This window comes from Physeter macrocephalus, chromosome 7 (genome assembly GCF_002837175.3).
Source record: "Physeter macrocephalus isolate SW-GA chromosome 7, ASM283717v5, whole genome shotgun sequence".
Classification (NCBI taxonomy): Eukaryota; Metazoa; Chordata; class Mammalia; order Artiodactyla; family Physeteridae; genus Physeter; species Physeter macrocephalus.
In genome coordinates this window covers 7,192,228-7,209,422 of record NC_041220.1, presented here as the reverse complement: position 1 = coordinate 7,209,422, position 17,195 = coordinate 7,192,228, and the positions used below count along the sequence as shown (strand labels likewise).

Genomic DNA, 17,195 nt, shown 5'->3' with positions numbered 1-17,195 from the left:
TTGTATTTTCTCCATTCTATTTCCAAGATTTTGGATCATCTTTACTATCATTCTGAATGCTTTTTCAGGTAGACTGCCTATTTCCTCTTCATTTGTTTGGTCTGGTGGGTTTTTACCTTGCTCCTTCATCTGCTGTGTGTTTCTCTGTCTTCTCATTTTGCTTAACTTACTGTGTTTGGGCTCTTCTTTTCACAGGCTGCAGGTTCGTAGTTCCTGTTGTTTTTGGTGTCTACTCCCAGTGGCTAAGTTGGTTCAGTGGGTTGTGTAGGCTTCCTGGTGGAGGGGACTGGTTCCTGTGTTCTGGTGGATGAGGCTGGATCTTGTCTTTCTGGTGGGCAGGACTGTGTTCGGTGGTTTGTTTTGGGGTATCTGTGACCTTATTATGATTTTAGGCAGCCTCTCTGCTAATGGGTGGGGTTGTGTTCCTGTCTTGCTAGTTGTTTGGCATAGCGTGTCCAGCACTGTAGCTTGCTGGTCGTTGAATGGAGCTGAGTCTTAGTGTTGAGATGGAGATCTCTGGGAGAGCTTTCGCTGTTTGATATTACGTGAGGCCAGGAGGTCTCTGGTGGACCAACATCGTGAACTCAGCTCTCCCACCTCAGAGGCACAGGCCTGACACCTGGCGGAGCACCAAGACCCTGTCAGCCACACGGCCAGGTACGTGGGGAGTTTCTTGCCTTTTGGGAGGTCTGAGGTCTTCTGCCAGCGTTAGGTAGGTGTTCTGTAGGAGTTGTTCCACATGCAGATGTATTTCTGATGTATTTGTGGGGAGGAAGGTGATCTCCACTTCTCACTCCTCTGCCATCTTGAAGGTCTCCTCGAGTCCTTTAACTTTTAAAGTGGTGAAAACAAGACATTAAAGTCGAACAAGGGTATATTTTCTCTAATTTTGTCAAAATAATTTTTATGTCAAAAAAGACTGAGTTTCTCAAGGGTGTGATAATCAGCATAACAGAGTAATTAAGAGTATGGATTCAGAGTAACTGCTTCGAAGCATATTTAACTTCCTTAGTAACTTTATTTGTAAAACAAGAATATCTAACAATATCTCTCTCAGAGGAGTACTTAGCACAGTACCCAGCACTGTGTACGTATGAGCTGCTCTTATTATGGGGCTCTTAATACTGATGTCTCACAGTACAGTAAGTACTCAGTAATCTTTTCGTGAGCAAGTGAATTTGTGACACGGGTTATAGTATATATATTGTTTTCTGGGCAGAATAAGAATACGTAACAGATTGGACAGGATTAAGTTAAATTTAGGATTAAGTAAAACATTTGTGATGTGACATAATTTTATTGAAAAAATACTGCACATTCTTGTTTCATTAAAAAGTGCATGTGTTTTTAACAATAAAAATTCTGTTAGGTCAGTAGCACTAAAACTCATAATGGGCATCTTTCTTAACTGTTGTCAAGTTTGTGCCATCCCTGATCCTTTGATAAAGGGAAGTCACAGTTCAGAGGACTCCATCCAGGCTGGGATAGCAGAACCATCCTGCATGCCATTGAGTCTGCTTTCCTGCCTGTTTCCTACAGTTTCTTAATGAATCAGACCTTCTAGTCGTTAGCATTTGTGGAATGTCTCCATCAGCAATCTTATTCTATACTGGGAATGACGGAGTAATGAAAAAATCCCCTCCAAGTCCTCAGTGAGCTTACAGTGAAGGAGTTAAGGTATGACATAGATATATAACTTGTAAGTTAATATATACATACATTATAATTTAATATATATTAAGTAGAACTATGTGCAAAAAAGATAGCAAAGCAAGCAACCCTGCGCCTCTCATCTTTAGAAAGGCCTGGCCCTTGGTCGGCGTCTGGGATTTCAGTAGTGGGGTACCACCACCCTAACTGGTAAGAATGGCGCATGATGCCTAAATTGTGCAAAAAAACCCAGTTTATCCTAGATTCCTGCTTTCCTTCTGGGAGTCTGGGGTTTGGGTACATGCTAGACAGTTGGTACCTATAAGACCAGCCCCCAGTAAAAAGTTGGAAGTGGGTCTCTCACGAGTCTCCCTGGTAGACAGCACTTCTCATCTGTTGTCACAACTCACAGCTGCAGGAATTAAGCGCATCTGTATGACTCCCCCGGGAGTAAACTTGGGGAAGTTTGGAACTCTGCTCCTAATGTCCTCTGGACTTCACCCCGTGTGCCTTTTTCCTTTGCTGATTTTGCTTTGTGTCCTTTCACTGTAATAAACCGTAGGGATGAAGATGGCTACAAGTTCAGTCCTGTGAGGGGTCCTAGGAGATCACTGCCCTTGAGCATAGTCATGGGACCCTCTGGCGCTCCAGCCAAAAGAGTACAGACCGCAGGCTGTGAGAGTTCAGGGAATGACCGCTTCCATCTGTTGTCAGGATAGCACTAGGGAAGAACTGTATATTAACAGGGACTTGAAGGAGGGGTATGACTTGCTCAAATACAAGGAAAGTATGTTTAAAGGCATATAAGTACAAGGCATGGAAGCCAGAAAACATGGATTAGAAGAAGAAAGGTACTCAAAATGGTCTTTAGGGACCTTTGACATGGAACGTTGGTCGTAGGATACATTCTCTTTAATAGTACAAGTGTTCCCTGGCTTGGAAACATAGAGATGGATTTAGAATCCATCAAGATCCTTGAGACATTTTTTTAGTAAACAAAACATTAGAAACGCAACATTATTATTTTTGATATTCAGGATTGTGTAAGTCCTGAGTGATCTTGCTGCTGTGAATACGAAATATCCAGGTGTGGGATAAATAACAAATGTTGAATTGTTAGTGAACGTTTAAACTTTTTCTCCTTAGTCTTTACCTCTGAATATTTCTACCCTATATTATTCAGTTGCGATTATACCTTGAGTTTTCTGGTCATTCCAACTTTGAGTTTTTTATTAGTTTATATTTCTAGCTTGTTTTAGGACATACAAGATATACTTGTGACTGTTTTTTTTTTTTTTTTTTACTCTAATAGGATTTGTGTGCCTTGGATATGTTAATGCTGCTCCAAAAGCTACAGAGAAGCTATATAAGTTTAAAACAATGTATGTGAGATTGTCAAAATATCTCAGTGTGAACATGCCAGTTTTCATTTTTTCCTCACTTTTCCTCTGAAAAGCTGCTTTTGATATTAGTGTTTGTTGCTGCTTTTTAACACACATATGGCTCACAAATAGGTTCGTCGGGAAGCAAAATTGGCCACATTTGGCTTTTCTTTTCTTTTTTCTAGGGTGAGGCCTCATTACATTCAACTAGCAACAGTATATTATGTATTTCACAAGAAAAACCTTTCAAGAGCAAACTGTCAAAAGGAAAGAAAGGCTTGTACTTTCACTTGAAATCAACATCTAGCATTTTCTTTTAAACAAAACACTTTATGCTTTTTGGTCTATGTAGGAAGCAGCTCATGAAATCTGATCTACTTATGAAAAGAAATTTAAAAGCTACTACCTTAAAATGATGTTTCAGTTAGCTTCCATTATTCCCTATTATATTCCCTAGACCTCACTTACTTGACAAAGCGTCATCTAAAATGTTCAGTTGCTATCCAGCTGGAAATATCATATACAATGTTAAGGTAAAGACAGTACACAGTGTATGAAATATTAATGCTAAAGTGTTTCCTTTCCCTCTCTGTGTGCCCCAGCTTATTCTGCAATAAATAAAGGTGTATCGTATAGTGAACACAATTTATTCAACAAACATTTTTAAGGATGTACATTTTAAATAGGTGTTTTCTTTTGATCAGATAAATACCTTGATTCTACTTCTGTAAATCCTCATCTCTTCCTATTTTGCCAGATTTGCCTTTAAGATTCCAATGTGTTTTCCAGCAAGGTCAAGGTGAATGTGTTCCCCCAATTTAACATGTATTGGGAGTTCGTTCAGCTGAACCTGAGCCAAGTATTTGCATCTCTGAACAGGCGTTTAATGTTCTGAGTTAGTGAGAGATCCATCTTGGTTTGCTTACACAAGGGACCTATAAATCAGCCATACGTTCAGACTACCTACCTTGAGAGGGTAAATTTGACAGGTTGATGAAGTAAAATGGGATGTAGAATTAGGAAACAGCTAGAAATGAGGTGGCCTAATTTGAGAACTCTCATAGAGCCTGGGTCAGGATCTGTCCTGAGACCGAAACTGAGGAAATGAGTAAAAATGTAGTTGAATTAGTAAAAGTGGTGGTGGTAGATTAAGAGAGCCTGAGACCTCCTTATATCATGCGGCTTTTTCTTTATATACACTTACTTTTTAGGTGAACTCATCTAGCCTCATGACCATATAGAATCAATATGCCAACAACTCTCAAATAGATATTTCTAGCCCAGATTTATGCCATGAATTCTAGGCTCAAATATCCTACTCCACTCTTCCACATGAATGTGTAATAGGAATCTTTCTTATGTCATTATCCCACAGCAGATGCTGAGATGGGAATCTTTTCCAATTATGTATTGTGAGAGTATATTAGGAGAAGCAGGGCAGGAAGAGGAGGAAGTCAAGAAAAGTGCCCCCGACCCTGCAAGGGGACCCTGCAGTATGAAATGAACTTGACATTGTCCCCACCTGAGGCAGAGAAGCAGGGCTTCTATCCTCCTCACCAGCCATCCAGGCTCAGGTCACTTACACAGAGGGAAACGTCCAGATACTGTGACTCTCTCGCATCAGGAAGCTAAGATGCCCAGGGCAGTTTTCCAAAGAGAACCCCAGTTGCAGAACTTTAGAAACCAAGGTGCCCAGATGCTTCAGGAGTCAGGGCCTCACATGGTAAAAGGGGCCAAACTGGGTGTTGGAGGAACCCTGGCAGCATCCACTATGGTCTGTCCATCATAGCACCCAGATCTATGTGAACCCACAGATACTTAAAGATGGTGACTGGTCACAATTTCTGAGGAAGAGATGAAAAGATGTGGGCTAGTAGGATGAGCTTTTGCTATTGCTGCTGCCAAAGCCATCACTGATTCATCCTCTCCTTCTACCCACTCACCCCACTGTCCCTCATTCGTTTTTTCTTTTTTTTTGAATTTCTGAGTTTTATTGTCATTATTTTTATACAGCAGGCTCTTATTAGTTATCCATTTTATACATATTAGTGTATATATGTCAATTCCAATCTCCCAATTCATCACACCACCACCACCCCTGCTGCCACTTTCCCCCCTTGCTGTCCATGCGTTTGTTCTCTACATCTGTGTCTCTATTTCTGCCCTGCAAGACGCTTCATCTGTACAATTTTTCTAGGTTCCACACATATGCGTTAATATACGATATTTGTTTTTCTCTTTCTGACTTACTCACTCTGTATGTGACAGTCTCTAGATCCATCCACGTCTCTACAAATGACCCAATTTCGTTCCTTTTTATGGCTGAGTAATATTCCATTGTATATATGTACTACATCTTCTTTATCCATTCGTCTGTCGATGGGCATTTAGGTTGCTTCTGTGACCTGGCTATTGTAAATAGTGCTGCAGTGAACATTGGGGTGCATATGTCTTTTTGAATTATGGTTTTTTCTGGGTATACGCCCAGTAGTGGGATTGCTGGGTCATATGGTAATTCTATTTTTAGTTTTGTAAGGAACCTCCTTACTGTTCTCCATAGTGGCTGTATCAATTTACATTCCCACCAACCCCATTTTTGATTGGGTTGTTTGCTTTTTTAATATTGAGCTGCATGAGCTGTTTATATATTTTGGAGATTAATCCTTTGCCTGTTGATTTGTTTGCAAATATTTTCTCCCATTCTGAGGGCTGTCTTTTCGTCTTGTTTGTAGTTTCCTTTGCTGTGCAAAACCTTCTAAGTTTCATTAGGTCCCATTTGTTTATTTTTGTTTTTATTCCCGTTGCTCTAGGAGGTGGATCAAAAAAGATCTTGCTGTTATTTATGTCAAAGAGTTTTCTTCCTGTGTTTTCCTCTAAAAGTTTTAGTGTCCAGTCTTACATTTAGGTCTCTAATCGATTTTGAATTTATTTTTGTGTATGGTGTTAGGGAGTGTTCTAATTTCATTCTTTTACATGTAGCTGTCCAGTTTTCCCAGCACCACTTATTTAAGAGGCTGTCTTTTCTCCATTGTATATCCTTGCCTCCTTTGTCATAGATTAGTTGACCATAGGTGCGTGGGTTTATCTCTGGGCTTTCTATCTTGTTCCATTGATCTATATTTCTGTTTTTCTGCCAGTACCATATTGTCTTGATTACTGTGGCTTTGTAGTATAGTCTGAAGTCAGGGAGGTTGATTCCTCCAGCTCCGTTTTTTTTCCCTCAAGACTGCTTTGTCTATTCAGGGTCTTTTGTGTCTCCAAAGAAACTTTAAGATTTTTTGTTCTAGTTCTGTAAAAAATGCCATTGGTAATTTGATAGGGATTGCATTAAATCTGTAGATTGCTTTGGGTAGTATAGTCATTTTCACAATATTGATTCTTCCATTCCAAAAACATGGTATATCTCTCCATTTGCTTGTATCATCTTTAATTTCTTTCACCAGTGTCTTATAGTTTTCTGCATACAGGTCTTTTGTCTCCCTAGGTAGGCATTTTATTCTCTTTGTTGCAGTGGTAAATGGGAGTGTTTCCTTAATTTCTCTTTCAGATTTTTCATCATTAGTGTATAGGAATGCAAGAGATTTCTGTGCATTAATTTTGTGTCCTGCAACTTTACCAAATTCATTGATTAGCTCTAGTAGTTTCCTGGTGGCATCTATAGTACAGTATCATGTCATCTGCAAACAGTGACAGTTTTACTTCTTCTTTTCCGATTTGTATTCCTTTTATTTCTTTTTCTTCTCTGATTGCCAAGGCTAGGACTTCCAAAACTGTGTTGAATAATAGTGGCGAGAGTGGCCATCCTTGTCTTGTTCCTGATATTAGTGGAAATGGTTTCAGTTTTTCACCATTGAGAATGATGTTTGCTGTGGGGTTGTCGTATATGGCCTTTATTATGTTGAGGTAGGTTCCCTCTATGCCCACTTTCTGGAGAGTTTTTATCATAAATTGGTGTTGAATTTTGTCAAAAGCTTTTTCTGCATCTATTGAGATGATCATATGGTTTTTATTCTTTAATTTGTTAATATGGTGTATCACATTGATTGATTTGCATATATTGAGGAATCCTTGTATCCCTGGGATAAATCCCACTTGATCATGGTGTATGATCCTTTTAATATGTTGTTAGATTCTGTTTGCTAGTATTTTGTTGAGAATATTTGCATCTATATTCTTCTGTGATATTGGTCTGTAATTTTCTTTTTTTGTAGTATCTTTGGTTTTGGTATCAGGGTTATGGTGGCCTCATAGAATGAGTTTGGGAGTGTTCCTCCCTCTGCAATTTTTTGGAAGAGTTTGAGAAGGATGAGTGTTAGCTATTCTCTAAATGTTTGATAGAATTCACCTGTGAAGCCATCTGGTCCTGGAGTTTTGTTTGTTGGAAGATTTTTAATCACAGTTTCAATTTCATTACTTTATGTTTTCTTTGTTTCTATTTCATTTATTTCTGCTCTGATCTTTCTGATTTCTTTCTTTCTACTAACTCTGGGTTTTGTTTGTTCTTCTTTCTCTAGTTCCTTTAGGTGTAAGGTTAGATTTTTTATTTGAGATTTTTCTTTTTTCTTGAAGTAGGCTTGTATTGCTATAAACTTCCCTCTTAGAACTGCTCTTGCTGTGTCCCATAGGTTTTGGATTGTCATATTTTGTTGTAATTTGTCTCTAGGTATTTTTTTATTTCCTCTTTGATTTCTTCAGTGATTTCTTGGTTATTTAGCAATGTATTGTTTAGCCTCCATGTGTTTGTGTTTTTTACGGTTTTTTCCCTGTAATTGATTTCTAATCTCATAGCGTTGTGGTCAGAAAAGATGCTTGATATGATTTCAATTTTCTTAAATTACTGAAGCTTGATTTGTGACTCAAGATGTGATCTATCCAGGAGAATATTCCATGTGCATTGAGAAGAAAGTGTAATCTGCTGTTTTTGGATGGAATATCCTCTAAATATCAATTAAATCTGTCTGGTCTATTGTGTCATTTAAAGCTTGTGTTTCCTTATTAATTTTCTGTTTGGATGATCTGTCCATTGGTGTAAGTGAGGTGTTAAATCCCCCACTATTACTGTTACTGTCGACTTCCTCTTTTATAGCTGTTAGTAGTTGCCTTATACATTGATATCCCTCGTTCTTGATTATCAGTTCTTTTAGACTAGGCAGTTTGCTGGTGAGGTGTCTCTGATTACCTTGCCCTTAACAGGTTGTGCTTGATATAATCAACAATTTGAAGTTAAGCCTGTGTTTGGATAAATGGAAAAATGCTACAGCAGATCCCCCAAGTTTGAAACTTATCTTGATTCCTCATCATGTAGCAGCCACCCTAGCTCCTCATGATGGCCAGGTCTGTTGTTGAGTGAATTGCTGCTCTGTCTACCAGACCACATAACTTGTGTCACTGTTGAGGGAAAGCTCCATTCCTGTGGTCCACTGATGTCCTGACCAGTCTTTCTAGAGCCAAGTAGCACACCAGGAGCTGCTTTCTGTACTTTGAGAACTTTGCAATGGTGTGACCTTGATCCAAAACACTAAAGCTTTCACTGTAATTCTCCATTTGGGACTTGACAGAGAACCTGCCTGGCATTCCTATTTACCATGGTAATGATAATAGTATGGGACTTGCCACTTATTACGGCTTTGGCATCAAGGTTGCTTGTATTGCAGCTGACACTGCTGCAGAAACTTCTCTCATTCTATTCCACACTCAAAAGTGGTAGCCTTCTGAGTCATCTGATAAAGGGCCTGAGAATTATTCCAAAGTGTTGTCTTGTTCTAAGACTCAGAATCCTACCAAGCATTCTGGGTCTTTCTTCATAGCAAGATTAGATGCCAGATGTGTCTGAAGGGAATGTCTTGACACGCACAACAAAATGGGATCCCCAATATTTTCACTGGTTTGGCCAATTCCTGAATGTTTGTGGAATTTTTCTCCCTCCCTCATGTCCTAAAAAAGCCTTCAGATTATTGGCCTTTCCTGCTTATTAGACCTGATTAACATGATATCATCACAAAATGGACTAAACTGATTTTGACAATTGTCAGACAATCAAGGTTACCTTCAGTCCATATTGTGACGTATCTCTGGTGCAGGACCGGGAATGTGTACTGCTGTCCATGCCAGGTGAATGCAAACTGGTTTTGATCCTCATTTATGATAAATATTGAAAGAACACATTACTAGGAAAGTAGCTTCATACCACATGCTGGTCTGCTCTGATGGTGAGGGTGCCTGGCCCACCAGATTTCAGCAGGAACGGACTAGAAATTAAGTGACATGACGGAACAACCACCCTTATATCCTTTTAAGTCTATTCTCATGAAACAGCCAATATGATCCTTTTCAAATATATGCCAGATAGTGTCTTGCTCCTGTTTCAACCCTCCAATCGTTTCCTATATCACTCAGAGTAAAACAGAAACCCCTAAGCTGTCCCTGCAGTCTCTCTCTAATTGTATTTCTTATTGCTCTTCCCCCGGGTTACTCAGCTACAGACTCACTGAACCCTTCTGCTTCGGGGCATTTGTCTCTGCCCTGGCTGCTCAAAAGGCTCATTCCCCACACATCTACATGGCTTGCTTTCTCGATTTTTCTACTTAGATACCACCTTATCAGTGAGGACCTATCTCCTTTCCTGCTTTATTTTCCCTTAAGGATTGTGTTGTAATCTGAAATGTTATATATTTTCTTTATTTGTTTAGTTTAAGGTCTAGGAGAGCAAGAACTTCATTTCTTGGTTCAATATTGCTTCCTCAGCACCTAGAAATGGGACCGATAAATACACTCAAAAAATATGTGCTGAATGAGAGAATCGAGCCTGTTTTGTTTTGTTAGCTTTAGAATGTATGTTCCTAGTGTGGAATCTGTGGGTGCACAGAGCAGTGATCCCTGGACCAGGCCAGTCCACTGTTCCAATACACACAAGACAGGCGAAAGTACACGTGTTGATAATGGATGCAATTGATGCCCCACCCAGATGCCCAACACCAGCCACCTTCTCCCAGCTTCTCTGAGTGTTTTCATATAATTCACCAGCTTCCTCCTTCTTCAGAGATTTTCCCTAAGTCAAGTCGGTGAAGTCTAGCCTTTCACCCGAGATACATAACATGTGAGCATTTTTAAAAATCATACTTTAATACCCGCCAAAGAGCATCTGTTGCAGAGGAGGTGCTAAATAGGTGGAAAGGATGGCTTATCCAGTGGATTTCAGCCAGGCTCTGTCCTAAACTCCCCCATTGCTGTGCCAGAGCCCATAAGTGGAATAGCTCTGGTGGCAGAGAAGGACGCCTTGCGTGGGCACAATGCCATGGTCTCCTCCTCACCAGGGGTGATCCAGCCACCTGCCTTGCCGAATGAACGCTTGACCTGAAGAAGCAGAGGCTGATGTTGCGCCCCCTAATTTAGTACCGTTTATCAAGAAAACCAGCCAGCCCCTGATAGCGGCTTGATTGCATCACAGGCCTTCTGGGTTTGCCTCTTTTGAAAAGTTAGAACTAGGGTGAAGTAAGAAAAGCACTAGGCTCAGACACAAACTGCAATGGGGTGCCAAAAAACTCAGTAATCAACATAAATTTTAATGCAGTACTTTAAGAAACAAGTGTCTTGCAAAAACTCCATTATAAATAGGATATTAACATTTTAAATAAAAACAGGATCAGTGCTATATCAGGCCATATGCAGCCAGAGGCAAAAGGAAAACTCTGTATTACTGATTTTCTCTATATTTAATTTTTTTATATTTGTTCATCATGGATTTTTTGCATTTTTTAAAATATTGTTTTAAAGTTTCTTTTTTTCTCTTGATTATTGAGTGTTTCAGTGCCCCCTTACATTGCATGCCTGAGGCGAGTGTCTCATTTCCTGGTCTGAGTCCTGGCTCTGTGCCTCATGTAACAGCCTCCAGCTACCGCCAGCAGTCCGAGCTCAGCATCTGATCTACCACCGCAGGATTCTGCCAACATCACATCAGACCCAGGGACTCAGTGTAAAGCAGAAAGGTGCAGCAGTGTGTGTGTGACTGAGAGATTCACAGGCCTCCTGCAGCACACACCCTGTCTGCCAGATGCTGTCAGTCTGATACAGCAATTCTACAGACTTTTGAAGATGGCTGCGAGCTATCAGCCTAGAGAAGACTCCCCGGGAGAATGGGACACCATCCCACAAGATGCATTACGTGTTTGAAACCAGCACCCATGAAATGGTGCCTTGTTTCTTACAGGTCCAGTTACTCTCCTCCCAGTGATCCCTTTGTGGACTTTGTACGTCCCACAGCCATCACTTTAGGCTCGGTGGGTTTCTAAGTGCTGGTTCACAAGGCACACAGTCCCACCGGAGGACACAGTAAGAATCCGACTCAACTTACAGCTGTGACTGCTGTCCAGTCCCCTTGAGCGCCTCCAGCTGGTTTCCCAGCAAGTAAAGAAATCTGTTACCATTCTAGCAGGAGCAATTAACCTTATCCTTAACCTTTATACAAAACTGGGACGGGGGGAGATATGTTTGCCCCCCATGTGATTTACTAGCTTCTCTGCTCCTTTCACTGTGTCTGTAAATGGGCAAGTAGAACAACTACAGCCTGATAAGGGCTTAGTAACCAGGGCTCAGTCCCGCAGGCAAGCCACCTACACCAACAGAACGGCTGACAAAGGTGAAAGGAATTTAGAAGGGGCGTGCAGTCAGGAAGATGATGAGTCATCAGTCAGGATCTCTGGACCAAATGCAGCAACGGGGGCTGTATTTCATCCCCCTTGACCTCCTCTGCTGAGATTTTCCTGAAAGTGGAACCAGTCAGAACCCTGGAGAAGCTGTGCCAAGGTGGGGTGAACTTGATGGGAACTGCGGGTGCATCTGAGTGGTCCAAGGCATCATCTCAAGCGGACGCCTTTGAGTCCCCACCCATATCCCTACTACAGACCCCAGACCCCGTCACACAGCTGCTGTGAGCGCTGGCTGATAATGTAACTCAAAGCTGCTCCCTCCCCAGAGACCTGTCATTGGCCACACGGGAGCTTTATTGCCCACGAGGTCAAGGGCTGCTGGAAGGAAGGGGGCACTGACCCCCTTGCCTCAAGGTGGGGTTAATGCTTGGTTCAGTGTGGGTGTCAGAGCCACCATATGGGATCAGCTGAAGCTAACGTTCAGGTAAGACAAAATTCTGCCCGGCTCTGTAGCTCCTGTTCTATAACTGCTCCCCTCTTTCCACTTCTAAAAACACCACCCTAGTAAATCACTTGGACAGGAAGTCTTGTCTCAGGCTCCGCTTCTAGGGGATCTGACCTAAGCAGCTTAGAAATTTTTTAGCAATTTTACATTCTTACAGCACGCAATCCCACGGCAATTTTTAATTGTATTTTCAAGTGTATTAGTCTGTAAAGGATTGTAGAGAAAAAAAGAGAGAAAGAGAAAGGGTGGGGGAGAGGAAGAGAGAGAACGACAGAATTGGTTCTTTACTACAGATAATCTGCCCTGGGGCATCTAATATGTTTTTAAAAGATCCAGATTTCTTAATTGTCTAGAATGCTTTAGAAAGTCCAGAAAAAAAAAAAAAAGAAATTACTTCAAATTAACTTGAGTGTGTGTATATTTATGCATCTGGGGAGAGACTACATAGTTTTCATCATCCAAAAAATGTGCAGAGATGAAAATTATGTCTCCACATATCCACAGAGAAATACACATGAAAGATCAGTCTTTTGGATCATCATGAGCTTCGTTTGTTTGTTTGCTAAAACTGGCTTGATCTACCCTACTACTTTTTGTAAAACAGAAGAGGACGGCATCTATGATTTTTCACTCATAACTTGAATACTTATAGAATGCCCAGTTATTATACGCAAGAAATTATTTTAGATGCTAAACATTCAAAACTATTAGAGCTCCTATAGTCACGGCCATTATGAAATATATATTCCGGGATTATTGAACATTTCTCTGGTTTGTTATCTTTAGCTAAAAGGTTTATTTTGGCTTTTGTTTGTTTGGTTGGTTGGTTTTTTTCGGAATTTCCTCTAGGACGGGTCTCCGTAGCTCTCTTGGATTTCAAGAAGTAGGAAAAGCCGTACGTTTGGGAAGCTTTGGGTGTAGTAACAGGTCAACTCTGCCTTCTGCTAAAGCATTTTGAAGATACGGTGGTCTAGTGCTGGGGGCCAGCCTGGGGAAGGCTGTTGACATGACCATTGGCTGAGGTGACCTCATGACCACACCAAAGGTGATAAAGGATCGTGATTTGGATACTGTAATGCTAGCTGGTTTTTGTTATCCAATTAAATTATGTCGCTTCATGTGTATTCTGGCGAGCAATAGGTAGCAGAGGGCTTGAAATATACTCTCTCCTTTTTCCTTCCCTAAACGATGTAATCTTTATTTAGTTGTTGTCTCTTTCAACAACGTACCCTGCCAAGCCTTCTGACAATAGGAAGAGTTGGAGGTACTTTTTTCTTTTAGTTTCTGATTTAGTTGAGAGGTAATTAAGTAGGGTGGAGCCCAGGCATTGGTGTTTTCTCAGATGTTCCCCGAGTGATTTGAATGTGCAGCCCAGGTGAAAGCCCCTGGGACATCTGGCAACATCTGGAGGTGTCTTGGGTCGTCACAGCTGGGGCGGGGGATGCTCCTGGCATCTCGCGGGGGGAGGCAGGGGTGCTGCCGCGCCTAGGGTGCGCGGGACAGCCAGCCCCGCAGCAATGGTGCCGCCGCTGGAGGGCGCGCCGGGGCTGGAGACGAGCCGAGCTGAAGGCAGAGGCCGGGGGGGCGGAAGCTGCAGGTGCAGGTGGGCGGTGAGACGTTCCACTGAGGCAGGATTTAGTGGGCAGGTAGGAGACGTGTCAGAGACAGAAGTTTTCCACCAGTGGCCGGCGTCATCCGGAATGCTCCTGGGCTTCTGGGCAGGCTGGGAGGAGCAGGTCCGGGGAGAGACCGGTCAGCACAGATCGGGGCGCCGTGCTGCCCAGGTTGTGTGGGCCGTCGGGGTGAGATGGCCCAGGGGTCCATCTGGCGTCCGTGTGGACAGGCTTCTTAGCAGGAGCCTCTGCTCCTCTGTCTGCAAAACAACCCCGTGGCTCTGGGTCACTTCGCCATCTTTGCGCTGCAAAGTACTGATTATTATCATCCTTCGGGAACCTTCTCCGGCTTGGAGGAGAATTCCAGCCCAGGGGTGCGCGTGACAGCTCCTTGATGCCAGGAGCAGCGTGGGCGTGGAAGGCGGAGGTCCGGGCCCTCAGGCCGTCGTTTCTGCTCCTTTGTGATGTCGGGGTTGCCTGTCGCGCCTTCGGTCACCGCTGTTGGCATCCGAAATAGGAAATGTGGGACTGATACCCCCACCCCCGCCCCCAACACGGGGCCAACGGGGTCCAGCCCGGCTCCTTGGCAGGCGGGGAGCTGAGTCTGGGTAGGAGTGTCATTGAGATCTGGGGTGAGGTTGGCCGTCCTTGGAGACACTCTTTAAATGTACCTTCATGTGACCAACAGGTGGATGGTGGTGGTGAAAGGAATTCATCTCTAAAACAAGAAATGTGGGCTTCATAGCTTCTAAGGTCTGCTTGTGATTCCACTTTCGAGTGTTGTCAGTGACTAAATCCCTGAGCAGAAGGCCTGCTAAGAAGTGAGGGTCAGTAACGTTTTACCTCCCCCAGGGCGGAGTAGATGGACGTCACCTTCTTTCCGTGCTTAATCCGTTTGCATTGTATTGCCTCTCTGCGCATCCCGTAAGAAGAGTGACTCACTTTAAGGGAAGTCCAGAGTCAAAGTAATTTTAGTTGAAAGCAGAATTAGCTGATAATAAGGACTATGTTTGTGGAGGTGAAGTTCAGGAACAAGGCTGCAGGCTGGCCCGGGAATCAGACACCAGTGAGGAGTGGGGACCGCTGCTGGCCTCTAGTCTGTGTACCCTGGGTCTCCCTAGGTGAAGAGCTCTGGATATCGTGACGAGTGTAGACAGCTCAGATCTCCTGACCCCGATGCCCAGCGAAGTACAGGCTCCTAAAAAGCTCAGAAGATAGGTCATGCCAACCACTCAGGGGGAGAGAACAGGCAGAATGAGAGAATAGTGCCAAGATATTAAGTAACACTGGCGGTGGCCAACCAAACATGTAAGAAGGGGACCAGTTCGATTTAACTTAAACTCTTCAATATGGTACTTGAATATTTTAATTTCTTTTTTAATTTTAATTTCTTTTTAATTAGTATAATTTCTTTTTTTAGTATAATATTTTAATTTCTTTTTAATATTTTAATTTCTTTTTTTTAGTATAATATAAATTAGTGGATTCGTGAGGTGAATTTAGGATATCGTGTCATATACCTGTCTAACGATGGAAACAGTTCTCATCCGTCCTACAAGTAATGGGGGAAGTCTGTCTCAAAGAGTCTGGGTCCTTTGGGGCGAGATGAAAAAGATTTGTTTTATGACACATATGGAAAAGACTATTCTATACAGGTGAATTTACAGTAGTAAGTAGCCGGTTATTGATTCGTAAGCAGCATGGTAGCCATTAGCCATGGGTAGCTATCTAAATTTAAATCAATTGCAATTACGTAAAATTTTAAAATAGGTTCTTCAGTTGTGCTGGCCACATTCCAGTGGTTACCATATTGGACCGTATAGGGACAGAATAGTCACGTCGTCACCAAAAGCTCTATCAGACAGACTCTGCTGCTCTAGAAAATACATCAGACTCCTCTGTGGAAAGAGGTATGTGAGTGTTGCCTAGGCAGTTTCAACACAGTTAGAAAAATAAGCCCAATCTGTGATAATACTTAGTTATTGGTGACAGTTCTGATCTGTGATAATATAATCTGTGATAATACTTAATTCAACAGTTTGCAAGCTCTTAAATCCTGACACCTGCCATTCAGCCTTGCTTGGCTTAATGTAATATTCTCGTAACAAGAAATACTGAAGGTCAAGAACCATTGATCATGAATAGGTGCCAGGGGACAAATGGCAGGGCTTGAATTTTTCACCTATGATTTTATTTTAGGAAACGGTTTAGTTTTGAGATTTCCCCACTCCTGACAATAGGCTGCATTTAGCTCCAGCAACCATAAAGATTGATCTCTTAAGGACTTAGACACATGCTAGTTCAACTACTACAAGTAAATAAAGGAAGCATTGTTGAAGTCATTAAAAGCCAAAGAAGTAAGTTTTTGATCATCTTTAACCCACTTAAACAAAAGATGCTGTACTGACATATTTTCTATGGCATTACACTGACTTCTCCCCTGTGTCGCTCTCCTTCTCTGTTATTTCTGACATTATTAGATAATAATTGTCTGTTTAAATTTGTTGGGCAGGTCTTGGCTTTTTTTTCTTTTCTGCAGGTTACAATTGAATCCTGTATTTTTGCTTTTCTCAGTTTCATTGATTCTCTTACTTGCTATCACCTAATACTTTTTTCCTTCCTGTGTCCTTCATCACCCCTTTCTTTGAGCTCTTTCCATGTATCCTACAGTGCGGAGAATTTTGGCAGCTGTGTTGGTAATGTAATTAATGTGCATAGTCAATTTGGATTGACTAGGCCATATAAATCCACTTTGAGACTTAAACTACCCAATTTGGCTGTCTTTGCCAATCAGATTAGCTGGATAATTGTCAAATCTCTATCTCACTACTTACTGCAGAGACGCATGGTTTATTCCCTCATTTGATTCTCATTTCGTTGTAATTTACAGTCTAAGCTCTATGAAGGCATGGTGACATATAAACAGCACCAATTTAAAATGAAATTCAATAACCACTTGCACTGTTTTCCGTAAGTGAGGAGAGGGAAAAGTTATCAGAATACATCGTTTGTGCTGCCACCAGGGAAAGGGAGAAAGGGGGAAAGAGGGGACCCTATACCCACTAAACCCAAAGCTCGTACACATACTTCCCCTCGCAACATACTGAAATTCTCAGTCTTAATAGCTTTTGATTTTTAGCTTTAAAAATGAAAATAGAATAATTAATTACCTTTTGGCTCACCATAGGCCTTCAGTCTTCAGAAATAACATTTTTGCTGACCAAACTACAGTAAACTAGTGTTTTATTTTTTTACTCAGCAAACTTTTGTACTTGTACAGTACCCCTGGGAGGAATTCAGGGCAAAGATCAGGAGTGGTGGGCAACATTTTTTATTTTATGATCACCTCCCTTTCATTCTTTTTTTTTTTTTTTTTTTGCGGTACGCGGGCCTCTCACTG

The 17,195-nt window shown here is 41.8% G+C and overlaps 1 protein-coding gene across 1 annotated transcript in view; it reads left to right on the top strand.

The window, feature by feature from the left end:
- Positions 1-17,195, top strand: part of MARCHF1 (membrane associated ring-CH-type finger 1) — a 544,235-nt gene that overhangs the window by 382,642 nt on the left and 144,398 nt on the right. The gene's annotated exons all lie outside the window — the stretch shown is intronic.